The 27,608-nt window shown below is 33.7% G+C and overlaps 1 protein-coding gene across 13 annotated transcripts in view; it reads right to left on the bottom strand.

Annotated features, from left to right (window-relative positions):
• Positions 1-27,608, bottom strand: part of LOC145254565 (dual specificity calcium/calmodulin-dependent 3',5'-cyclic nucleotide phosphodiesterase 1A-like) — a 1,571,136-nt gene that overhangs the window by 682,868 nt on the left and 860,660 nt on the right. The window lies entirely within an intron of this gene.

Here is a 27,608-nt window from a genome sequence, read left to right as displayed (position 1 = left end):
CGTTTTTAATGAAAATATCATCCAAATATGTGATTGTATATTCCATATTTCTCAACATTGTTGACATTATTTGATGAAATATGCTTGGAGCTTCATGGACGATTAAGTTTAAAAATTCTTTTATGTGTGATTATTGTCAGGCACTTCGGAATTCTTCACTGAATTTAAACCTGAATTACTTTCAGAGAAATCCAATTTTTAAAATGCTCTACCTTCGTTTAATTTCATAAATATCCCTAGAGGGGACATGTTTAGTCTTTCAGTCATTCAACCCAGTCAAAACGTCAGCGCATTCTTTGATTTTTGGGGTGTTCTTTTTTATCTATACTGTTGGCGAAGGCCAACCGAACGAATAATCGGCTTGAAATGACACATTTTTCTAATATCTCATTTCCTGCATCTAGCGTCGAAAGTACTTTTCTTTTGGGTTAAAAATGTGTTTAACATTTTCTTTTAATTCAAAGTGGACATCTGTTTTCGTGCACAAATCAAGTCCTTTTGAAAAAATGCAAGGGAATTCGCTTTTCATATCCGTAATGAATTTTCCTGTTTCGCCTTATTTCATGAACGAAGCTAACATTGTTACAGAAAGAATAAATCAGTAATTCTCATGTTGAAGAGTACGATCTAGTCTAAACTGAAAAGATTTTGTTGACGAGGAAGTGCATACACTTTCAATGTTTTATTTCCCATGAGCTAAATGTTACAATTTAGTTCTCCTTTGAACTTTAATTTTGTATCTGATATTCCTTTGGCAATCTTTTCTATGTGCATTAACTGTTGTCACACACGTCACGGGGCGGGGGGATTAAATAATAAAAAAAATAATCAAACAAAGGGATATGTGAAGGAATTTACGAAAAGCAAACGTTTATCGCAGGCAGACAAATTTTCTGCATAGGGGTATGGTCAAGATCCCAGTAAGGTTCACTTTTCCTTTTTATTACAAAAAGGTTGAAACAAAAAAACAGCAATTAGTTCATGTGAGACAAGCGGGATGCAATATATATATATATATATATATATATATATATATATATATATATATATATATATATATAACACAAAAATCGAACACAGTAAAATTGCGAGAAAGAACGAGACGAACGCTTCCAAATAATATCAAATGAATTTATTAAAGATAAGGAAAGAAAGATTTAACGAGAAAAAAATTATATTCAAAATTAATGAAGTTGGGAATATCTTTAACGTGTAAAGTGAGGGAGAAAGAAAAAGGGATTAACAGCGGATCAGACTCCACGACCACGAGGAAAAATTCAAGCTTCAGCTTGTCAGGAAGGGAAACAAAATTTTGCAAAATTTGTGAGCGATACATTTAGTCCAAATGAGTTCTTTTATGAGGGAGGAAGGTTTCAAATAACAAATTCAGTTTTTCAATACTTTTCTTTTTCATCCCAAAATTACACTCACGAGTCTTTTTCATCATCTTTTCAATACATGCTTGTCGGCATCCGTTTTCGGTGCTCCAAAATAACTTTTTCGAGGCGTTAGCATATTTCTCACTTCAGACCAACAGATAGCTAAGCGTTCCAACTCGCTTTTGGTCGGGATATTTTTTTCTCCGGCATTGCCAAATTTGAAAACGCGTCATGTCGCTTAAGGATGCCACAGAAGAATTAGGCTGGACTCTGGTAGGAAGGTGTCAGGGTGAGGGAGGGGATTTCGCCTCCTGCTTTTTTTCTTTCTTTGTTTCGCATCTCGGTTTTAAAAATAGAATTGACGAAATCGTTCCTTTTCTTTTTCCGTGGCTGCTGAAATATTTCTAGCTGGTTCTTTCTTTGTTTTGCATCTCGGTCTAAAAATAGAATTGGCGAAATCGTTTTTCTTTCTTTTTCCATGGCTGATGAAATATTTCTAGCTGATTGAATCTTTGGTTTCCGAGATAGGATCACAGTGTAATAACTGTTCCGCTGCCATACTTCACTTTTTCTGTCCTCGATCAGTGGAAGAGAATTTCTTCAGACTGACTTTAATACTGGGGTTTAAAAGGATAAGGAATTAGTGGATTCTCCCTCAGTTCGAATATACAATCAAATGTTTATCCTATCGCTAGCAGATAAAGAAGAAAAATACTCGATGTCGCGGTGGCCGTTTGTAACACTGTGGACAACCTGATTTTTACATTTGTTCATTTATAACCGATATATCATGTCATGAAACGAATAACAATTCTACAGTCTTTATTATATAGTTAACTTTATATAGTTATTTTATATTTATTCTTTTACCTTCCTTCATTTCGTTATGAGTTCATCTCCGATTTCGACTTTGTTTTTACTTGTCTCTGTTTTTTTATACACAGAAATCACCACTTATCAAGGCTCGGAGACCGCTCGAGGATAAGGGTTAATGAGTATACATTAGTCAATGTGATTATAGCGTAGTAAACATAAGTAGTGGAATTTTTGTTAGTTGAATTACATAGGGGGACGGTTCATCAAGAATTGGTCTTGAAGACAATCAGCTTGTAGTCAGCTGAAAAGCTAACGGAAGAAAGTTCCACAGGCGTGCAGTTCTAAGAAAGATGCTCCGCTCATGGAATCTACATTTAGGTTTAGGCACAGATAATGAGTGTAGGAAACTATTGATAATGGTTCTGGCTAGACGAGAATTTTTCGTGAAAGTTTGGCGAGGGGGGGCCATAGATCGAAGCTCAGACGAGCACCTGCCATAGAAATAAAGATAAAGCAGAGACAGATTCGCAACAACTATTCTGTGAGAAAGAGGTTGCAGGGAAGAGAAAAGGACACCCCCACTAAGCTACGAAGTATATTTTGACCTGTAAACAAGGCAGGATAAGCTGCTTCTAGCAGCTCCAGCCCAGATATGGCAACAGTACCCAATCATTGGCCGTACCTGGCTTTTATATAGGTAGAGAATTGCATCAGGAGAGAGATATCTACTGGAGCGGTAGAAAGATCCTACCATTTTCCCAGCAGCCGTGGCAACGGATTTGATATATGTGTTCCATTTCAGATCAGGAGTAAAGATCAAACCCAGAAGCTTGTCAAAACATGAAGCCTCCTCAAGACGAGAGCCATCCATTTCAATTGATTCCAGATGGGGATCAGACCGTTGATGATGTAAAAATAGGAGCTTGGTTTTAGATGCATTAAAGGTAACCAGCCACCTCTTCCCCCACTATACCACTTGCTCAAGATCAAAGGAGAGGGAATCAGAGAGAACGTAGTCGTTTACAGTCTTTATAGTGCTATCATAGATGGTAGTGTCGTCAGCATAAATGTCTACGAATGATCTTAGGATGTGAAGACCATTAATGTAGATCAGGAAGAGAGATGGAACCCCGAGGGACTCCAGCATTAATACTGAGAGCTTCTGATTTCTGCATGTCAACGACTACTCTTATGAACCTATTAGACGGAAATGATTTAATAATTGAGAAAACATTCCCAGCTATACCGTTGCTTGAGATTTTGTGAAGTAAACCTTTATGCAATACCTTATCAAAGGCCTTTGATATGTCAAGAGCGGCCCTTGAGAGGAAGCCTCCGTCGAGAGATTTATAGGAACATGCCTTTTTAATGTAACATGTATTTAAGCAAACCGCACACACATCCATGCATGCACCTTTTAACCAAGGCATCAGTTGTCGCCCCTGTGGTAACCTCCACTTTCCCTAACAGGTGGTGCTCCTTTTTCCTCTTCCGTTTTCTCTTTGTCTTCTTTCTCTTTCCACTCGAGACATGAAGCTGACAACACGTGTTTGCCTTCAATTCAAACCTCAAATGTGAGTGGCACGCAAGTTACGACCACGCCTCGACAGGGCGTTCAGCATTTCTCAAGATAGGTTTCGTACAAACAAACTTTTACACACGCAATGAACTTCCAAGGTATGCTTCTACGAACTCTCACATACATTCACACATGCATACACGCAACGAAGTTTATCTACATGCATGCTAGTTATAAACACACAAACACTCTGTAACGTTCGTAACCTTTCTGTGTAAATAAATATTCCTTGTACATATGTAAATATATGATCCTGTTTCAGCGTGCTTCATTTCAATGTCTTAAATGTACTCATAACACGTGCCATTATTGTTGATTGTTTTCTTTATTACGCTGTCCCAGCAACGACCACCTCCGACAATCCAGCTTATTGAACGCGCAGCCTACAACGAGGGGAGTATACTAACTGCACACCGTCTCCCCCACAGATTCACTTATAAGCACGTCTGCTGAAAATATACCAAGAACGGAAACCATATTCCATGTCACTAAGAAGGCTATTTCAGACATGTCCACAATTAAACCATATTTTAGCCTAAAAAAAAAAAAAAAGGATTTATATATTCTTTCCACTACGCGCATTACACATAACATTTTTTTCTTTATTTTGTCGTACAATCTGTATCCGCTTTTCTCTTTAATCCAGTTATTATCGTTTTTAATATTTATTAGTCACTGGCATTCATCCGTTATCTTTTTAACCTAACGTTTGCATCATTTTGAGAATTTTATTTTTTAATCCTAACAGCCATCAAGCGGTGCCAGGAGGCATGGTAGGGTTCTCAGGGACCAGTAGTCGATAGAGAGAGAAAGAGTGTAAATGTGTGCATACGGTCTGTTAGCTCGTGTCCCATACATAGTAGTAAGTGGGCGTGACGCACGCCCGACCGGCTCGAAAGCTCGGCCTAAAAAAAGGAGCCGCTTGTTGCTCTCTCTTTTATACTCGTTTTCAGAGTGTCTTTTGCGCATGTGTATATTTCCTTTGAAAGCGGAAGTGACGTCGTCCATGTGCGCGTTCGTGTGCGCGTGTGTGTATATATACGTGAATGTGAGTGTACGTACGCGAACGTGAATATATGTACATGTGTGGACGTGGGCGCGTATGTTTGTGTGCGCGTATGTATGTGATAAGTAATATAGCTTGAAATGTGAATGTGTGTTTTTTTGTGTGAGACTTGAAAAGGCTCGCGCAATATATATATATATATATATATATATATATATATTGTTGTATATATAATAAAAGAGACGCAATTTTTCCCCTCTGGATGAAACTACCTTAGGTTGACAACAACAGATGGCACATAAAAAATTACTATGTTTACGTAATTAGCCATGACGTTATCTGATTATAGACCGCAATTATTATTTCGTAATATTAAAAAAATACAGGAGCGCTATGGTCATCATCGTCCTAAACTAAAGAGGAAGTAGCTAAAATTTTACCCTCACTTTACCGTCTACTTCACGACACCATTCTACACCGCGTTCTTTTATACTTTTTGCTTCTTCTCCTGGGTGTTAACTGTGATTAACTAAATACATATTTCCAACACATACGCATATTCTTACCCTTACATCCAACACAAATAATGATTTCTCCATTTGAAATATCCAGCGCAGCTGATTGAATGAGTATTCATACTACAATTCAAGCATTCGTTTATTCCACCAAATAAACGATCAGTTATCAACTATAAAACACGCCGCCATTTTCGGTACGTACACATTAGTCTTACGTTTTATTTAATATTGATGGAATTATTCCGCTCAGAAACTATAACCTTTTACTGTGTATTTATGAAAATATTACGGTCACAAAACATGAATCATTGACATAATTCATGTCCACCTACGCAAGAATACTTCTGCTTATAGTCACTCGGAGGGAGGAAAAGTTTGTTTTTTTTACATGGGGGTCACCACTTACCAAGGCCCGAAGGCCACTCAGAGATAAGGGTTATTGCGTAATCAATGAGATAGTATTGTAGTATTCGTTAGTATTGGAGATTTGATAAAGTGTCATTACTTAAGGGAGCGGTTCATCAGGAATTTGTTTATGTTGGACTTGAAGACACCCAAGCTGAAGTCAGATGAGAAACAGGCAAGCGGTAGAGAGTTCCACAGGCCTGCAGTTCTAAGAAAGAAGCTTTGTTCATGGAACCTACATTTTGATTTAGGCACAGATAAAGAGTGGGGAAAATTATTGACAGTGGTTTCAGCCAGGCGGATGTTTCTCGTGAAAGATTAGCAGGGGGGGGGAGAGATTAGAGCTCAGACGAGCACCTGCCATGAAAATAACGATAAAACAAAGACAGGCTCGCAACGTCTCTTCTGTGGGAGAGAGGCTGCAGGAAAGAGAAAAGGGCGTCCCCCACTAAACCACAGTCTATTTTGTACTCTGTCAAGGCCGGATAGGCTGTTTTTAGCAGCTCCTGCCCAGATGTGGCAACAGTATTCCATCCTTGAACGTACTTGGCTTTTATGTAGATAGAGAATTGCATCAGTAGTGAGATATCTTCTGGAGCAGAAGAAAGATCCCACCATTTTCCCAGCGACCTTGGCAACCGACCTGATGTATGTGTTCCATTTCAGATAAGGAGTAAAGGTCAAACCCAGAAGCTTATCAAAACATGGAGCCTCCCCAAGACGAGAGCCATCCATTTCAATTGATTACAGGTTGGGATCAGACCGTTGATGATGTAAAGATAGAAGCTTGGTTTCGGATACATTAAAAGTGACCAGCCACCTCTTCCCCCACTGTACCACACACTCAAGATCAGAGGAGAGAGAATTAGAGAGAACTTTGTCATTTACGGCCTTTGATGTGTTGCCACAGATGATCGTGTCATCAGCATAGATGTCAACGAATGATTTAAGTATGTGTTTTGGGAGATCATTGATGTAGATCAGGAAGAGAGTTGAGCCCAGAATGGACCCCTGAGGGACTCCAACATTAATACTGTAGGCTTTCGATTTCTGCCCATAAACCACTACTCTTATGAACCTATCAGAGAGAAATGATTTAATGATTGAGAAAACATTTTTAGTTATAGCGTAGCTGGAAATCTTATGAAGTAGGCCCTTATACCATACCTTATTGAAGGCCTTTGATATGTCAAGAGCAATGCCCTAGAAATGAAGCCTTTGTCAAGAGATTTGCTAATTCTATCAGATATAGCTGTTAGCACATCTGCTGTAGATCTTGCAGAGCGGAAACCATATTGCATGTCACTAAGAAGGTTGTTTCTGTTGAGGTGGTTAACTACTTTTTTATTTAATATGGATTCCAGCAACTTACTCATGACACACAGGAGACTTATTGGTCTGTACTGAGAGGGAGATGACTTTTCACTGGAATTCTTAAATACATGGCATACTGATGAGGTTTTTCAGGGTGTTGGAAAGCACTTCTCCTTAAGGCAATGCTTAAACAGTTTTGTAAGTATGGGGGCAAGTTCTGGTTGGAGCTTTTTCAGCACTATAACTGGAATGCTGTCAGGGACAGTTGCTTTACTGGAATCAAGGTTCTTGATTAGCTTGGTGACCTCACGCACAGATATTTGTATGTCGCATAGCGTGTTGTGTGTTATAGGAGAAAATACGGGGAGTTGATGGCCTTTGTCACATAGAGTAGGATTGACTGCAAAGTTGTTGGCAAATAGTCTAGCCTTGTCCGATGCTGACGAGATGACCTCACGTCCATTGATGATGGTTGGGATAGAACGCACGCTTCTGTCCAGGATCCTGTTTGCTATTTAGCAAAACTGGTGGGAACCAAACCGCTACTCAGCTACTTCAGATTTAACGGACTAAGCATATAGCTCTCTTGCATTTTTTATTACTCTTTTACAGTGGTTGCTGGCATTCCTGGATGAAGCTTTAGTCTCAGTACATCTATTACGTGTGTAGCTATGGAAAAAGTGATTTCTGTGCGCGATGGCAGCAGAACATTTTGAGGAGAACCATGGCTGGCTGTTAGGTTTTTGTTAGAATTTTTTTGATTGTATGAATCTGTCTATGCCTACAATTAACCATTTGGTCAGATCTGATAATATGGAGGACACATCATTTTTAAACATGGAATGCAGAGGTAGGTCGGATGTGAATGTACAGAAGCTATCCAAGTCAGCCATAGAGTATCGATATATAGTATGGTGGAGAGGTACGTCTGAAGACTTATTACATTTCATTTTTATCTTAACTGCTACAACAGAGTGGTCGGAGGGTCCCAAAGGAGATAGAACGGAACATGAACATAGCTCAGGGGAACTTGTGAGGAAAAGGTCTAGAAGGCTTGCATACTGACAGGTAGTATCGGGCACACGGGTGGGTTCGTGAACAACCTGAGCGAGGTCATAGGCAATGGCAAAATCATGATAGAACCTCCCCTCGTCATCGGTTTTATTTGAGTGGGTCAGCCATTCCACATTATAGACATTGAAGTCACCGCAAATGTGAATGTTAGCTGAGGGATGTGCAGACAGGATGTAGTCAATTTTCTCAGATATACTCTTAAAGATAGTAACCCCACTGTTGTGGGGTCGATAGAGGGCAAATATAAATGCAGTGGTGTAAGCTAGTGCAACCCGGAAGCACATATAGGGTAAATTAGGGTCTTCCCTGGAGATATCCCTACTACATGGAAAGCCATTTTTGATGCAGGCACATATTCCATGCCCATGGCGATCTTGAGGATCAGATTAAAATGTTAAGTTAGAGTAGCCATTAATTATGAATTTAATTTAAATATTAAGTTAGAGTATCCATTAATTATGAATTTAATTTGAATGTTAAATTAGAGTATCCATTAATAATGAATTTAATTTAAATGTTAAGTTAGAGTATCCTTTAATTATGAATTTAATTTAAATGTTAAGTTAGAGTATCCTTTAACTATGAATTTAATTTAAATGTTAAGTAAGAGTATCCTTTAATTATGAATTTAATTTAAATGTTAAGTAAGAGTATCCTTTAATTATGAATTTAATTTAAATGTAAAGTTAGAGTATCCTTTAATTATGAATTTAATTTAAATGTTAAATTAGAGTATCCTTTAATTATGAATTTAATTTAATTGTTAAATTAGAGTATCCTTTAATTATGAATTTAATTTAAATGTTAAGTTAGAGTATTCTTTAATTATGAATTTAATTTAAATGTTAAGTTAGATAATCCTTTAATTATGAATTTAATTTAAATGTTAAGTTAGAGTATCCATTAATTATGAATTTAATTTAAATGTTAAGTTAGAGTATCCTTTAATAATGAATTTAATTTAATTGTTAAATTAGAGTATCCTTTAATTATGAATTTAATTTAAATGTTAAGTTAGAGTATCCATTAATTATGAATTTAATTTAAATGTTAAGTTAGAGTATCCATTAATTATGAATTTAATTTAAATGTTAAGTTAGAGTATCCTTTAATTATGAATTTAATTTAAATGTAAAGTTAGAGTATCCTTTAATTATGAATTTAATTTAAATGTTAAATTAGAGTATCCTTTAATTATGAATTTAATTTAAATGTTAAATTAGAGTATCCTTTAATTATGAATTTAATTTAAATGTTAAGTTAGAGTATTCTTTAATTATGAATTTAATTTAAATGTTAAGTTAGAGTACCTTAATTATGAATTTAATTTAAATGTTAAGTTAGAGTATCGTTTAATTATGAATTTAATTTAAATGTTAAGTTAGAGTATCCTTTAATTATGAATTTAATTTAAATGTTAAGTTAGAGTATCCTTTAATTATGAATTTAATTTAAATGTAAAGTTAGAGTATCCATTAATAATGAATTTAATTTAAATGTTAAGTTAGAGTATCCTTTAATTATGAATTTAATTTAAATGTTAAGTTAGAGTATCCTTTAACTATGAATTTAATTTAAATGTTAAGTAAGAGTATCCTTTAATTATGAATTTAATTTAAATGTTAAGTAAGAGTATCCTTTAATTATGAATTTAATTTAAATGTAAAGTTAGAGTATCCTTTAATTATGAATTTAATTTAAATGTTAAATTAGAGTATCCTTTAATTATGAATTTAATTTAATTGTTAAATTAGAGTATCCTTTAATTATGAATTTAATTTTAATGTTAAGTTAGAGTATTCTTTAATTATGAATTTAATTTAAATGTTAAGTTAGATAATCCTTTAATTATGAATTTAATTTAAATGTTAAGTTAGAGTATCCATTAATTATGAATTTAATTTAAATGTTAAGTTAGAGTATCCTTTAATAATGAATTTAATTTAATTGTTAAATTAGAGTATCCTTTAATTATGAATTTAATTTAAATGTTAAGTTAGAGTATCCATTAATTATGAATTTAATTTAAATGTTAAGTTAGAGTATCCATTAATTATGAATTTAATTTAAATGTTAAGTTAGAGTATCCTTTAATTATGAATTTAATTTAAATGTAAAGTTAGAGTATCCTTTAATTATGAATTTAATTTAAATGTTAAATTAGAGTATCCTTTAATTATGAATTTAATTTAAATGTTAAATTAGAGTATCCTTTAATTATGAATTTAATTTAAATGTTAAGTTAGAGTATTCTTTAATTATGAATTTAATTTAAATGTTAAGTTAGAGTACCTTAATTATGAATTTAATTTAAATGTTAAGTTAGAGTATCGTTTAATTATGAATTTAATTTAAATGTTAAGTTAGAGTATCCTTTAATTATGAATTTAATTTAAATGTTAAGTTAGAGTATCCTTTAATTATGAATTTAATTTAAATGTAAAGTTAGAGTATCCTTTAATTATGAATTTAATTTAAATGTAAAGTTAGAGTATCCTTTAATTATGAATTTAATTTAAATGTTAAGTTAGAGTATCCTTTAACTATGAATTTAATTTAAATGTTAAGTTAGAGTATCCTTTAATTATGAATTTAATTTAAATGTTAAGTTAGAGTATCCTTTAATTATGAATTTAATTTAAATGTTAAGTTAGAGTACCCTTTAATTATGAATTTAATTTAAATGTTAAGTTAGAGTATCCTTTAATTATGAATTTAATTTAAATGTTAAGTTAGAGTATCCTTTAATTATGAATTTAATTTAAATGTTAAGTTAGAGTACTTTTAATTATGAATTTAATTTAAATGTTAAGTTAGAGTATCATTTGATGTCCTTTAATTATGAATTTAATTTAAATGTTAAGTTAGAGTACCTTTAATTATGAATTTAATTTAAATGTTAAATTAGAGTATCCTTTAATTATGAATTTAATTTAAATGTTAAGTTAGAGTATCCTTTAATTATGAATTTAATTTAAATGTTAAGTTAGAGTATCCTTTAATTATGAATTTAATTTAAATGTTAAGTTAGAGTATCCTTTAATTATGAATTTAATTTAAATGTTAAGTTAGAGTACTTTTAATTATGAATTTAATTTAAATGTTAAGTTAGAGTATCCTTTAATTATGAATTTAATTTAAATGTTAAGTTAGAGTATCCTTTAATTATGAATTTAATTTAAATGTTAAGTTAGAGTATCCTTTAATTATGAATTTAATTTAAATGTTAAGTTAGAGTATCCTTTAATTATGAATTTAATTTAAATGTTAAGTTAGAGTATCCTTTAATTATGAATTTAATTTAAATGTTAAGTTAGAGTATCCTTTAATTATGAATTTAATTTAAATGTTAAGTTAGAGTATCCTTTAATTATGAATTTAATTTAAATGTTAAGTTAGAGTATCCTTTAATTATGAATTTAATTTAAATGTAAAGTTAGAGTATCCTTTAATTATGAATTTAATTTAAATGTTAAATTAGAGTATCCTTTAATTATGAATTTAATTTAAATGTTAAGTTAGAGTATCCTTTAATTATGAATTTAATTTAAATGTTAAGTTAGAGTATCCTTTAATTATGAATTTAATTTAAATGTTAAATTAGAGTATCCTTTAATTATGAATTTAATTTAAATGTTTAGTTAGAGTATCCTTTAATTATGAATTTAATTTAAATGTTAAGTTAGAGTACTTTTAATTATGAATTTAATTTAAATGTTAAGTTAGAGTATCATTTGATGTCCTTTAATTATGAATTTAATTTAAATGTTAAGTTAGAGTATCCTTTAATTATGAATTTAATTTAAATGTTAAGTTAGAGTACTTTTAATTATGAATTTAATTTAAATGTTAAGTTAGAGTATCATTTGATGTCCTTTAATTATGAATTTAATTTAAATGTTAAGTTAGAGTACCTTTAATTATGAATTTAATTTAAATGTTAAGTTAGAGTATCCTTTAATTATGAATTTAATTTAAATGTTAAGTTAGAGTACCTTTAATTATGAATTTAATTTAAATGTTAAATTAGAGTATCCTTTAATTATGAATTTAATTTAAATGTTAAGTTAGAGTATCCTTTAATTATGAATTTAATTTAAATGTAAAGTTAGAGTATCCTTTAATTATGAATTTAATTTAAATGTTAAATTAGAGTATCCTTTCATTATGAATTTAATTTAAATGTAAAGTTAGAGTATCCTTTAATTATGAATTTAATTTAAATGTAAAGTTAGAGTATCCTTTAATTATGAATTTAATTTAAATGTTAAATTAGAGTATCCTTTCATTATGAATTTAATTTAAATGTTAAGTTAGAGTATCCTTTAATTATGAATTTAATTTAAATGTAAAGTTAGAGTATCCTTTAATTATGAATTTAATTTAAATGTTAAGTTAGAGTATCCTTTAATTATGAATTTAATTTAAATGTTAAGTTAGAGTATCCTTTAATTATGAATTTAATTTAAATGTTAAGTTAGAGTACCTTTAATTATGAATTTAATTTAAATGTAAAGTTAGAGTATCCTTTAATTATGAATTTAATTTAAATGTTAAATTAGAGTATCCTTTAATTATGAATTTAATTTAAATGTTAAGTTAGAGTATCCTTTAATTATGAATTTAATTTAAATGTTAAGTTAGAGTACCTTTAATTATGAATTTAATTTAAATGTTAAATTAGAGTATCCTTTAATTATGAATTTAATTTAAATGTTAAGTTAGAGTATCCTTTAATTATGAATTTAGTTTAAATGTAAAGTTAGAGTATCCTTTAATTATGAATTTAATTTAAATGTTAAATTAGAGTATCCTTTCATTATGAATTTAATTTAAATGTTAAGTAAGAGTATCCTTTAATTATGAATTTAATTTAAATGTAAAGTTAGAGTACCCTTTAATTATGAATTTAATTTAAATGTTAAGTTAGAGTATCCTTTAATTATGAATTTAATTTAAATGTTAAGTTAGAGTATCCTTTAATTATGAATTTAATTTAAATGTTAAGTTAGAGTATCCTTTAATTATGAATTTAATTTAAATGTTAAGTTAGAGTACCCTTTAATTATGAATTTAATTTAAATGTTAAATTAGAGTATCCTTTAATTATGAATTTAATTTAAATGTTAAATTAGAGTATCCTTTAATTATGAATTTAATTTAAATGTAAAGTTAGAGTATCCTTTAATTATGAATTTAATTTAAATGTTAAATTAGAGTATCCTTTCATTATGAATTTAATTTAAATGTTAAGTAAGAGTATCCTTTAATTATGAATTTAATTTAAATGTTAAGTTAGAGTACCCTTTAATTATGAATTTAATTTAAATGTTAAGTTAGAGTATCCTTTAATTATGAATTTAATTTAAATGTTAAGTTAGAGTATCCTTTAATTATGAATTTAATTTAAATGTTAAGTTAGAGTACTTTTAATTATGAATTTAATTTAAATGTTAAGTTAGAGTATCATTTGATGTCCTTTAATTATGAATTTAATTTAAATGTTAAGTTAGAGTACCTTTAATTATGAATTTAATTTAAATGTTAAATTAGAGTATCCTTTAATTATGAATTTAATTTAAATGTTAAGTTAGAGTATCCTTTAATTATGAATTTAATTTAAATGTTAAGTTAGAGTATCCTTTAATTATGAATTTAATTTAAATGTTAAGTTAGAGTATCCTTTAATTATGAATTTAATTTAAATGTTAAGTTAGAGTACTTTTAATTATGAATTTAATTTAAATGTTAAGTTAGAGTATCCTTTAATTATGAATTTAATTTAAATGTTAAGTTAGAGTATCCTTTAATTATGAATTTAATTTAAATGTTAAGTTAGAGTATCCTTTAATTATGAATTTAATTTAAATGTTAAGTTAGAGTATCCTTTAATTATGAATTTAATTTAAATGTTAAATTAGAGTATCCTTTAATTATGAATTTAATTTAAATGTTAAGTTAGAGTATCCTTTAATTATGAATTTAATTTAAATGTTTAGTTAGAGTATCCTTTAATTATGAATTTAATTTAAATGTTAAGTTAGAGTATCCTTTAATTATGAATTTAATTTAAATGGTAAGTTAGAGTACTTTTAATTATGAATTTAATTTAAATGTTAAGTTAGAGTATCCTTTAATTATGAATTTAATTTAAATGTTAAATTAGAGTATCCTTTAATTATGAATTTAATTTAAATGTTAAGTTAGAGTATCCTTTAATTATGAATTTAATTTAAATGTTTAGTTAGAGTATCCTTTAATTATGAATTTAATTTAAATGTTAAGTTAGAGTACTTTTAATTATGAATTTAATTTAAATGTTAAGTTAGAGTATCATTTGATGTCCTTTAATTATGAATTTAATCTAAATGTTAAATTAGAGTATCCTTTAATTATGAATTTAATTTAAATGTTAAGTTAGAGTATCCTTTAATTATGAATTTAATTTAAATGTTAAGTTAGAGTATCCTTTAATTATGAATTTAATTTAAATGTAAAGTTAGAGTATCCTTTAATTATGAATTTAATTTAAATGTTAAATTAGAGTATCCTTTAATTATGAATTTAATTTAAATGTTAAGTTAGAGTATCCTTTAATTATGAATTTAATTTAAATGTTAAGTTAGAGTATCCTTTAATTATGAATTTAATTTAAATGTTAAATTAGAGTATCCTTTAATTATGAATTTAATTTAAATGTTTAGTTAGAGTATCCTTTAATTATGAATTTAATTTAAATGTTAAGTTAGAGTACTTTTAATTATGAATTTAATTTAAATGTTAAGTTAGAGTATCATTTGATGTCCTTTAATTATGAATTTAATTTAAATGTTAAGTTAGAGTATCCTTTAATTATGAATTTAATTTAAATGTTAAGTTAGAGTACTTTTAATTATGAATTTAATTTAAATGTTAAGTTAGAGTATCATTTGATGTCCTTTAATTATGAATTTAATTTAAATGTTAAGTTAGAGTACCTTTAATTATGAATTTAATTTAAATGTTAAGTTAGAGTATCCTTTAATTATGAATTTAATTTAAATGTTAAATTAGAGTATCCTTTAATTATGAATTTAATTTAAATGTTAAGTAAGAGTATCCTTTAATTATGAATTTAATTTAAATGTTAAGTTAGAGTATCCTTTAATTATGAATTTAATTTAAATGTTAAATTAGAGTATCCTTTAATTATGAATTTAATTTAAATGTTAAGTAAGAGTATCCTTTAATTATGAATTTAATTTAAATGTTAAGTTAGAGTATCCTTTAATTATGAATTTAATTTAAATGTAAAGTTAGAGTATCCTTTAATTATGAATTTAATTTAAATGTTAAATTAGAGTATCCTTTAATTATGAATTTAATTTAAATGTTAAGTAAGAGTATCCTTTAATTATGAATTTAATTTAAATGTTAAGTTAGAGTATCCTTTAATTATGAATTTAATTTAAATGTTAAATTAGAGTATCCTTTTATTATGAATTTAATTTAAATGTTAAGTTAGAGTATCCTTTAATTATGAATTTAATTTAAATGTTAAGTTAGAGTATCCTTTAATTATGAATTTAATTTAAATGTTAAATTAGAGTATCCTTTAACTATGAATTTAATTTAAATGTTAAGTTAGAGTATCCTTTAATTATGAATTTAATTTAAATGTTAAATTAGAGTATCCTTTAATTATGAATTTAATTTAAATGTTAAATTAGAGTATCCTTTAATTATGAATTTAATTTAAATGTTAAGTTAGAGTATCCTTTAATTATGAATTTAATTTAAATGTTAAGTTAGAGTATCCTTTAATTATGAATTTAATTTAAATGTTAAGTTAGAGTATCCTTTAATTATGAATTTAATTTAAATGTTAAATTAGAGTATCCTTTAATTATGAATTTAATTTAAATGTTTAGTTAGAGTATCCTTTAATTATGAATTTAATTTAAATGTTAAATTAGAGTATCCTTTAATTATGAATTTAATTTAAATGTTAAGTTAGAGTATCCTTTAATTATGAATTTAATTTAAATGTTAAATTAGAGTATCCTTTAATTATGAATTTAATTTAAATGTTAAGTTAGAGTATCCTTTAATTATGAATTTAATTTAAATGTTTAGTTAGAGTATCCTTTAATTATGAATTTAATTTAAATGTTAAATTAGAGTATCCTTTAATTATGAATTTAATTTAAATGTAAAGTTAGAGTATCCTTTAATTATGAATTTAATTTAAATGTTAAATTAGAGTATCCTTTAATTATGAATTTAATTTAAATGTTAAGTTAGAGTATCCTTTAATTATGAATTTAATTTAAATGTTAAGTTAGAGTATCCTTTAATTATGAATTTAATTTAAATGTTTAGTTAGAGTATCCTTTAATTATGAATTTAATTTAAATGTTAAATTAGAGTATCCTTTAATTATGAATTCATTTAGGGAAGTTAGAGAGACACTGAGAGTGGGAGTGCGAGACAAAAATATAATTTGGATACAATCAGACGTTTTAATTTACTACACTACTATTTTTTGTTCCTTTCTGGTAGGAGGATGGGGGATCATTGTTTACATCATGTTTTCTTATTTTCATTTTTGAAAACATTCAGCGAACGCTTATGCTCGTTTAGCAGTCTTCAACGGGGGTGAAGTTTCATTAACAAAAAAGCCAACTTCATCTCCGCAACATAATTTGGATTCTTTAAAGATAATACACGTGTTTGTAGCAGAAACAAATGGAACTTTTTCCTTTCACGAATCAATGCCTCCCCTGTGCTATTTGGCCACATACTGACCGATCAGGGGTACGGCGCATTGATCCTTTCTATCCCGTAAGGAAATCGGCCAGCATCTGGTTTGAGGAATAAGAACTCGTCCTTACTGAGAGACACCAAACAGAACGGACCTCTCTTTTCTTTTCTCTCTCCACCTCGGTGATTTCTAACGACATCGACGATTCCCCTGGGAATAACTACTGCGATAGCACCAGGTAGCTGGAGTCCAGCTTCTGACAGGGAACATATCACATTCTCCTTAATAAACCTTTTCTGTGTTACATTTTATGAAGTTGTTGCATTCGTCATTTCAGAAGCTTGTATTGAATTATTCATTTTATTAGGTTGTGCCCTAAAAGCATTTAAAACCCTAAATGTTTTTACATATATATTTTGATGTTTGTTGGCTACATAAGTGTATTAGTTTTGTTTTGCATTCGAAAACATCGACTTCAGCTCCGTTGTTGAATTAAAAATAATAATAAGCATGATTTTTCCTATATATTTTATAGTTGTTCCGCTAGATAAAAATGTGAACACAAGTTGTTTGTTTTTTCTCTTTGCAAAGGTTTTTTATGACGGAATGAATTTTGCCGTGTGGGGTACTGTTTGCCGTGTTGACGTACCAAAAAAAAAAATATATATATTTATACTTTGGTAGAAAATAACTGCTTTCCTTTAAAAATACATTCCAGTCAAAAGAAAGGTCTTATTACTTCTTTGTACGAGTTTCATTTTATTTATTTATTTATAACTGGAAATGTTTTCTCAATCATTAAATTATTTCTCTCCAATAGGCTCATAAGAGTAGTGGTAGATGGACAAAAATCGGAGGCCTGCGATATAAATGCTGGAGTCCCTCAGGGATCAATCCTGGGCCCAACTCTCTTCCTGATCTACATCAATGACCTCCCAAAACACATACTTAAATCATTCGTTGACATCTATGCTGATGACACGACCATCTACGGCAACACATCAAAGGCTGTAAATGACAAAGTTCTCTCTGGTTCTCTTTCCTCTGATCTCGAGCACGTGGTTCAGTGGGGGAAGATGTGGCTGGTTACCTTTAATGCATCTAAAACCAAACTCCTATCCTTACATCATCAACGCTCTGATCCCTATCTGGCATCAATTGTGATGGATGGCTCTCGTCTGGGTGAGGCCCTGTGTTTTGACAAGCTTCTGGGTTTGACCTTTACTCCTGATCTGAAATGGAACACTTACATCAAGTCTGTTGCCATGGTCGCTGGAAAGATGGTGGGATCCTTCTACCGCTCCAGAAGCTATCTCACTACTGATGCAATTCTCTATCTATATAAAAGCCAAGTACGTCAAAGGATGGAATACTGTTGCCATATCTGGGCAGGAGCTGTTAAAAACAGCCTATCCTGCCTTGACAAAGTACAAAATAGACTTCGTGGCTTAGTGGGGGATGCCCTTTTCTCTACCCTGCAACCTCTCCCCCACAGAAGAGACGTTGCGAGCCTATCCTTGTTTTATTGTTATTTCCATGGCAGATGCTCATCTGAACTCCAATCTCTGGTCCCCTCTCGCCAATCTTTCACAATAAACATCCGTCTAGCTGAATCCACTGTGAAAAATTTCCCCCACTCTATATCTGTGCCTAAATCAAAACGCGGATTCCATGAACAAAGCTTCTTTCTTAGAACTGCAGGCCTGTGGAACTCTGTTCCGTCTGCCTGCTTCCCACTGGACTACAACTTGGATGTCTTCAAGTCCAATGTTAACAAATTCCTAATGAACCGCCCCCTTAAGTAAACACTTCATCAAATCTCCACACTAACGTAATGTACTTGCAATAACCCTTATCCCTGAGGTGCTTCCGGGCCTTGATAAGTGGTGATCACTGTGTAAAAAAAAAAAAAAAAAAACTTATTTTCTTACATTTTGTCATTTATTTACTGTAGTTAAAGTGATGAAAAGAGCTGCTCGCCATTCATCGGCCACCGCATGGTGTTAGTGTTGCCAGACAAAATGACTGACAGCCCCCTTAAAATAATTTTTAGAAAAATAAATAAAAATAAATAGTCAGACTTGGCATAAAAAAGGAAAGTGTAAATTTATTTGCCATTATTTTTTTATGTGTTACACTCATATTGCTTTTAGTGTCCATTGGTTAGGAGAGTGAAACGAAGAAATCCTACTTGACTGGGTAAATGTTTTTTGTGTTATATTTGAAAAGAAAAAATGAAGAATTAAATGTCTGTTTGGTGAAGGCAATTTGTGTAGAATGTGGAGCGGAGAGATAAGGAGAATTAATTTTTTTCAATTTGGGAGAAATATCTACTCTCTTATAGTGTTTTTGATGTAGTAAGAGTGCGTGCAAAAAGACGTCTCACTTCATCAAGATTCTGGCAGAAAAGAGAGACAACTCAAATTTGGCGCTGCATGTTTTTTTTTGTCCTCTTTATGGGAACTCTCCAGAAACGGTGACACATCAAAAGGTCCCTGTCAAATTTTAGTTCCGGGGTAGGCGCTACATTATCCCCCTACTAGACAGTATGTCGATAAGGAGACAACAGAATTTCATTGAGTGTAAACAGCAAATTGGTGTGGGCGCTGGATGCGTCTACCCGATCTGGTGAAAATGGTCACGCTCGAGGAGTCAGGGTTGTCAAAAAGGACCATAGTCTTTGGTTTTTGCATGCGTACGACATCATCGTCAAAAATCGCTCTCTTTAGGGGATCAACACTGACCGAGTCACGTCTGCCATTAATCTCGATTATGAAGAACTTCGGGTATCTCTTCAGTACCTTGTAAGGGCTGCAGTACGGCGACTGAAGGCGGGTAGTCACACCACTATTCTAGACAAATACGCGAGTCCATGTATTCATGTTCTTGGGAACATGAGTGTTTACATCTTGTGTTCTTGGCGCGATGTTGAGAAGTTTGGCCATATATTCCTTCACACAGGGGGTGTAACTCGCTGGGTCTGGCATGCGTTAGGAGGTGGTTGGTGCAGCCATCTGTCCAGGCAAGGTCAATGAGGCTCCGTAGACTATTTCAGCCGGGGCCAGACCGATGTCTGTTTTGATGGTCTTAGAAGAATTAAGGGAAGGTATTCCATCCATCTGTTAGGGTCAGAGTATGCTTTCAAGGACGCTTTCAATTGCCTGTGAAAATGCTCAATCATGCCATTTGCTGCCGGATGGTACGAAGTAGTGTGTATGTGTTTACATGCGAGCAGGTGAGACAGTTCTGAAAAGAAGTAAGAGTCGAATTGTCTACCTCTGTCAATTGTAATGGTGTTAGGCACCCTGTAATGAGCTATTCAGTGTGTGATAAGTGCTTGGGCCACAGTTTAGCAGTATCTCTAATGGGTATGACTTCAGGCCATCTCGGAAACCTGTCAATGCAAGTCAACAGATGTTTACAGTCTCTGGAGGGTGGGAGTGGGCCCACTAAGTCTATATGGACGTGCTGAAAACGAGCTTCAGGGGTTGAGAAAGTCGAAAGTGGGCTTTTAATGAATTTTAGACTTTTGGCAAGGGATGTAACTCCTGGTCCATTCGCATATATTTCGATTGATGGCTGTCCATATAAAATGAGACGTCACCAACTTCTCTGTAGAGCAGATGCCAGGATGCGATAGGTTGTGCAGCTGAGAGAAAATGACTCGTCTATGTTTAAGAGGGACATATGGGCGCTCATGTCCGGTTGAGGTATCACAGAAAATCACTTCGCTAGAAAAGGGTAAGGGAACCTGTTTGAACGATAGCAAGTTCTTCAACTCCTCATCATTCCTTTGGTCGGTGGCGATCTGTTTAAGATCGATACTATCAGTAGGCTGAATGGCATCAACGTGCATGCGCGATAATGTGTCGACGATAACGTTCTCAGTGCCTTTGATGTATTTGATATCTGAAGTGAACTGAAAAATGTAGTCCAAATGACGAGCTTCTCTGGGTGAATGCTTGCCAGGTTTGGTGCGCAAGGCATGCGATGCGATAGCGGTTTATGGTCCATAAAGAGCCTGAAGTCAGATCCTTCTAGCATGTAACGAAAATGTTTGACTGCACAATAAGTGGCTAAAAGTTCTCTGCAAAAGATACTATATTTGGTCTCAGCATTCTGTGTTGCCATGTGTTGTCTACGAAATGCTGTAATACCTCTCCAATGCCCACATCAGATGCGTCTACTGACAAGGATAGAGGTACGTGTGGGTGGCGAAAAACCAATATTGTCACAGCTGTTAACGCTTCTTTTACGTTGTTTGAGTTGATCGTCTCATTTTTTTTCTTTTTGTTCCTGAGTATATCAATTAAGGGCTGTGCGATTTCAGCGCAGTGAGGAACGAAACGCCTGTAAAAATTTATCAACCCGAGGAATTCCCGAAGTTTACAAAGGGAAGTGGGAGGCGGGTAATCAACCATGGATTGAACTTTTTCCGGGAGAGGGCGGACACCCTCTGAATCAATTAAATGTCCCAGGAAAGAAAGTGAAGAGACTCCAAACTCACACTTGCTGGGGTTGATGATAACACTGCATTCCGACAATCTTTTTTTTTTTTTTTTTTACATGGAGGTCACACCTTATCAAGGCCTAGAAGCCACTCAGGGATAAGGGTTATTGCGTGTACAGTAATCAATGGGATAGTGTTGTAGTATTTGTAAGTATTGGAGATTTTATAAAGTGTCATTACTTAAGGGGGCGATTCATCAGGAATTTGTTTATGTTGGACTTGAAGACATCCAAGCTGAAGTCAGGTGGGAAACAGGTAAGCGGTAGAGAGTTCCACAGGTGTGCAGTTCTAAGAAAGAAGCTTTGTTCATGGAATCTACGTTTGATTTAGGCACAGATAAAGAGTGGTTTCAGCTAGACGGGTGTTTATTGTGAAAGATTGGCGAGGGGGGGGACAAGAGATTGGAGCTCAGATGAACACTTCTCATGGAAATAACGATAAAACAAAGACAGGCTCGCAACGTCTCTTCTGTTGGAGAGAGGTTGCAGGGAAGAGAAAAGGGCATCCCCACTAAGCCACGAAGTCTATTTTGTACTCTGTCAGGCAGAATAGGCTGTTTTTAGCAGCTCCTACTCAGATGTGGCAGCAGTATTCCATCCTTTGACGTACTTGGCTTTTATATAGATAGAGAATTGCATCAGTAGTGAGATATCTTCTGGAGCGGTAAAAGGATCCCACCATTTTCCCAGCGACCTTGGCAACAGACTTGATGTACGTGTTCCATTTCAGATCAGGAGTAAAGGTCAAACCCAGAAGCTTATCAAAACATGGGGCCTCCCCTAGACGAGAGCCATCCATTTCAATTGATGCCAGATGAGGATCAGACTGTTGATGATGTAAAGATAGGAGCTTGGTTTTAGATGCATTAAAGGTAACCAGCCACCTCTTTCCCCACTATACCACGTGCTAAAGATCAGAGGAGAGAGAATCAGAGAGAACTGGGTTAGTTATGGTCTTTGATGTGTTGCCATAGATGGTCGAGTCATCAGCGTAGATGTCAACGGATAATTTAAGTATGTGTTTTGGGAGATTATTGATGTAGATCAGGAAGAGAGGTGGGCCCAGGATGGCCCCCTGAGGGACTCCAGCATTAATACTGCGGGCCTCTGATTTCTGCCCATCAACCACTACTCCTATGAGCCTATCAAAGAGAAATGAAATAATGATTGAGAAAACATTTCCAGTTATACCGTAGCTGGAAATCTTGTGAAGTAAGCCATTATGCCATACCTTGTCGAAGGCCTTTGATATGTCAAGAGCAATGCCCTAGAAAGGAAGCCTTTGTGAAGAGATTTGCTAATCCTATGAGATATAACTGTTAAGCACATCTGCTGTAGAGCTAGCAGAATGGAAACCATATTGCATGTCACTAAGAAGATTATTTCTGCTGAGGTGGTTGACTACTTCTCTATTTAATATGGATTCCAGTAACTTACTCATGACACACAGGAGACTTATTGGTCTGTACTGGGAGGGAGATGACTTTTCACCTGAATTCTTAAATACAGGGCATACTGATGAGATATCCAGGGTGTTGAAAAGCACTTCTCCTTAAGGCAATGCTTAAACAGTTTTGTAAGTATGGGGGCAAGTTCTGGTTGAAGCTTTTTTAACACTATAATTGGGATGCCATCAGGGACAGTTGCTTTACTGGAATCAAGATTCTTTATTAGCTTGGCGACCTCATGCACAGATATTTGTATGTTACCTAGCATCTTGTGTGTTATAGGAGGAAATACGGGGGAGTTGATGGCCTTCGTTGCATAGGGTAGAATTAGCTGCAAAGTTCTTGGCAAATAGTTTTGCTTTGTCTGATGCTGACGAGATGACCTCTGGTCCATTGATAATGGTTGTGATAGAACACATGCTTCTGTTCAGGATGCTATTTGTTATTTGCCAAAACTGGTGGGAACCAAACCGCTGCTCAGCTACTTTGGATTTAATGAACTGGGCATATAGCTCTCTTGCATTTTTTATTACTCTTTTACAGTGGTTACTGGCGGTCCTGAAAGCAGCTTTAGTCTCAGTGCATCTATTACGTTGGTAGCTATGGAAAAAGTGATTTCTGTGCGCGATGGCAGCAGCACATTCTGGGGAGAACCATGGCTGGCTGTTAGGTTTTTGTTAGAATTTTTTTGATAATATGAATCGGTCTATGCCTACAATTAACCATTTGGTCAGGTTTGATACTATAGAGGACACATCCTTTTTAATCATGGAATGCAGAGGTAGATCAGATATGAATGTACAGAAGCTATCCCAGTCAGCCATAGTGTATCGATATACTGTATGCTGAAGACTTGTTGCATTTCATTTTTATCTTAACTGATACAACGGAGTGGTCGGAGGATCCCAGAGGAGATAGAATGGAACATGAATATAGCTCATGGGAAGTTGAGAGAAAAAGGTCTAGAAGGCTTGCATACTGACCGGTAGTATCGAGCACATGGGTGGGCTCGCGAACAATCTGAGTGAGGTCATAGGCAATGGCAAAATCATGACAGAACATCCCCTCATCATCTGTCTTATTTGAGTGGGTCAGCCATTCCCTGTCATGGACATTGAAGTCACTGCAAATGTGAATGTTAGCCGAGGGATGATTAGACAGGATGTGGTCAATTTTCTCAGATATACTCTTAAAGATAGTGACTCCACTGTTGTGGGGGCGATAGAGAGCAAATATGAATGCGGTGGTGTAAGCAAGTGCAATCCGGAAGCACATATAAGGTAAATTAGGGTCTTCTCTGGAGATATCCCTGCCACATGGGAAGCCATCTTTAATGTACGCACATATTCCATGCCCATGGCAATCTTGGAGGTCAGATTTAGTTGTTAAGTTAGAGTGTCCTTTAATCATTTTAAACTCATCTAGAGAAGTGTTCAGCCCTATTCCAGTTTCGCTTAAATAGAGAATATGTCTGGTTTCGTTTCAATTGGGTTTCAACCTCTGGAAGGTTGGAATGTAGACCCCTGATGTTGGAGAAGGAGACCTGGTAGTAGGGAGTCTACGTTGGAGGATGGGGTTCGAGGTTTATTTATGTTTTTTTTTCCAGAGATATTTCATGTTGAGGTTTTGGGATTTGTGGAACAGGTCGGCATACTTGGTTAGAGCAGGACAGAGAGGGAAAGTAAGAGAGAAAAGACAGGAAAATTTTTTTTTTAGCACATGATAAGGTAAAGTCGTAACAATTACCCACTAGTATGGCATCGAGAGGCCCCACCAGAAACTACTGCATGCTCCAGAATCCATTCACCAAATGGCAATACAGCAGCCCAGTACTTTGCACCTGTTGATAGGACAGCCTCTTTAGTCATTAATCCAAGGTTCAGGTCCATGACTATCAGGTGGATTACATCAACCCAGATGAAACGTTCACCTCCAGCACCCTTACATGGCCACAAGGATAGACATAGAAACAGAAAAATTTCCGACATCTCAGACTACTGTTCACGAAGTACTACCGACCTTGAAAGCAGCTTTTTCTTCACCCCTTGTCAGAAAAATCACTCATCAGAAATGAGGAATGAGAGACAGAAAAGAAGAAGCAAGAGTTACTGGGCTGCCGATAACACATCTACTGTTCATTATCTATTTTCCATTTAAAAAAAAAATAGGTAAGAGGGACTTATAAATATCTACTTAATCTAAGTCCGTTTCTCCATTACCAATTTAGGACAATGTTTGAAGATAGTCTCCCCTCCCATATTAATGCGTGGATGTTTTTGGCTTTATCTACCTCGAGTTAGAATGTTCGAGCTTCACCTTATAATTAAAATCCAATAATGGAACTTTTATCGATTTGTGAAGTCGGGTTATTTTGTATTAATTTAGATTAGAAGAACTCATTTAAAAACTGTTTTAGAGTAATACTGTTTGGGTTATGTATTAAGTTTAGACTAGTTAAAAATAATGCATACTGCAGAGAACAAACTGCGTTTTAAGCTTTTAATTTGGAAAGTTCTCGTTTTCATGGGTGACTTTTTTTTTCTTTTTGTTTTAAATATAAGAAAACAGTATTGGTCAATAACAGCATATTTGACAAAAACGGTTTAAGAACAAAAAACAAAAGAAAAACTGTGGAACAATTGCTGTAGATGCTGCACGTGTTCGCTCTCGGATGAACTTGCTACGAGTAGATTATCGATGTATGCATAAACGGTAATCCACGTAAAACTGCGTCTATAAATTGCTGGAAAGACTGGGCAGCATTTCTCAGTCCAAAGAGCATTTGTAGAAACTCGAAGAGTCTGAATGGGGTAGTTATTGCAGTTTTGGGGATATCTTCAGGGTCCACAGGAATCTGATTGTATGCATGGACGAGATCGATCTTGGAAAATTTCGATTTACCATGGAGAGAGTTTGAAAAATCCTGGAGGTAAAGAATGGGGTAATTATCCAGAGTCGTGCGACTGTTGAGTGCTCGATAATCTCCGCAAGGGCGCCAGTTGCCTGCTGACTTTTTGGGCACCATGTGTAGTGGCGATGACCAATTACTGTCGAAAGGTTGAATAATGCCCAACTCCAACATCTGCTGAAATTCTGTTTGGTGGCTTTCAGCCGATCAGGTTTGAGTCTGCGCAGGCACGCGCTCACAGGAGATCCTCTGGTCTGGATGTGGTGGGTAACATCGTGGTTAACCCTGTTGCTAAAAACAGGACGAGTTATATCAGGAAAACCTTTTAAGAGGTCTGTTTATGAGTCCATAGCATCCTTCAATATGACCGGGCTTATCTCCATCTTTCTATTAATCTTCTCTTGCACGGTAAGTCCAGTGCTATTGTCGATTAATTTGCCGTGCTTGATGTCCACAAGTATGCCAAAATGATGCAAGAAATCTGCTTCCAAAATTGGAATGGGCAGCTTCGCGATAGTAAAAATCCATTGGAAGGGTCGTCAAAATCCCAGGTTTAATGTTAAGGATTTCTCTCTGAAGGTCGGAATAGACGAGTGATTCACGGCTTGTAGACAGAAAGTTGACTGGGGTCGTTTCTCTTTCACCAGTTACTTGGGGATTATGCTAACTTCTGCACCAGTATCAATGAGGAATCGTATACCAGTGTTCTTGTCTGTGGCATAAAAGGTGCGACAAATGTGGTTTCTGCCAGTAGTATCGATTGCCCCTACTGCCTGGCTTGGCCGTTTCCTGCTTGCTTATCGTTTTTTACGAAAGAGCAAGGCTTGCGGCATCGAAAACCCTTTTCACCATAACACACGTAGAATTGACACAGCCTGTCACTATTTCGACTATTACTTCGTCGCTGAGAATGGTTCTGTCCGCTCGGACGCAGATATCTACTTGGTCCGAGCTCTATATCATGAATCTGGTCACTCAGGTTTTGGATTAGTTGGGCTTGTCCCTCCAGTTCTTCGTGGATATCTGTGGAGGTGACTGAGGTTTTAGGAAAGGAATCTTTTGAGGCCTGTGCATGCACCGGGGCTACGGAAACCATTACTTCCATAATTTTTCCGCCAACTCCCCCAATTACTCAACCAAGGTGGTGTCTTTGGAAGATGCTAGTATCATCTGAATACTGGACGGCAGCCTGCTAACAAATAATTGTTTGAAGATGTCTGGCTGTAAAGTGCTTTCGCCCATTAATTGTTTCATCCGTCTCAGTAGTTGGGATGGTTTTCGGTCACCGAGTTCCTCCTCGATCAGCAGCTGCCGGAGACGCTTTTGTTGGGAGTCACTCGTCCTTCTGATAAACTCCGACTTAAAGGTGTCATAAGAAATAGGTACTGAGGGTGCCATAATCAAGTCGTGGACTTCAGCCATCACCTCGTGCATGAGTGCGGCCACCATGTGGTTCAGCTTAGTCAATTCACTGTGAATTCGCTGAGTGAATTACTTTTTTTCAAATTGGGAGAACTATCTACTCTCTTGTAGTGTTTTTGATGTAGTAAGAGCATGTGCAAAAAGACGCAGCGGTGAAGAACATGTCTCACTTCATCGAGATTCTGGCAGAAAAAAGAAAGAGAGACAACTCAAATTTGGTGCCGCATGGTTTTTTTGTCCTCTTTATGGGAACTCTCCAGAAACGGTGACACATCAAAAGGTCCCTGTCAAATGTCGAAACACCCGGACAACGTCGGGTACCCCCACTAGAACACTCATAAAAAAGACTTCATAATTATATGTTATTTTCGTAAGAGATACAACGACATAGTAATTCGCTTTTACTAAAATATTATTCCGGACACATGCGATGAAACAGTCGTTTCTTTTTGTTTTGTTTTTTTTCTTGTTTCACTAACTTTACATG

The sequence above is a fragment of the Euprymna scolopes genome, chromosome 30 (genome assembly GCF_053919585.1).
Source record: "Euprymna scolopes isolate OS-2025 chromosome 30, ASM5391958v1, whole genome shotgun sequence".
NCBI classification, from domain to species: Eukaryota; Metazoa; Mollusca; class Cephalopoda; order Sepiida; family Sepiolidae; genus Euprymna; species Euprymna scolopes.
This window is presented reverse-complemented; position numbering and strand designations above follow the sequence as displayed.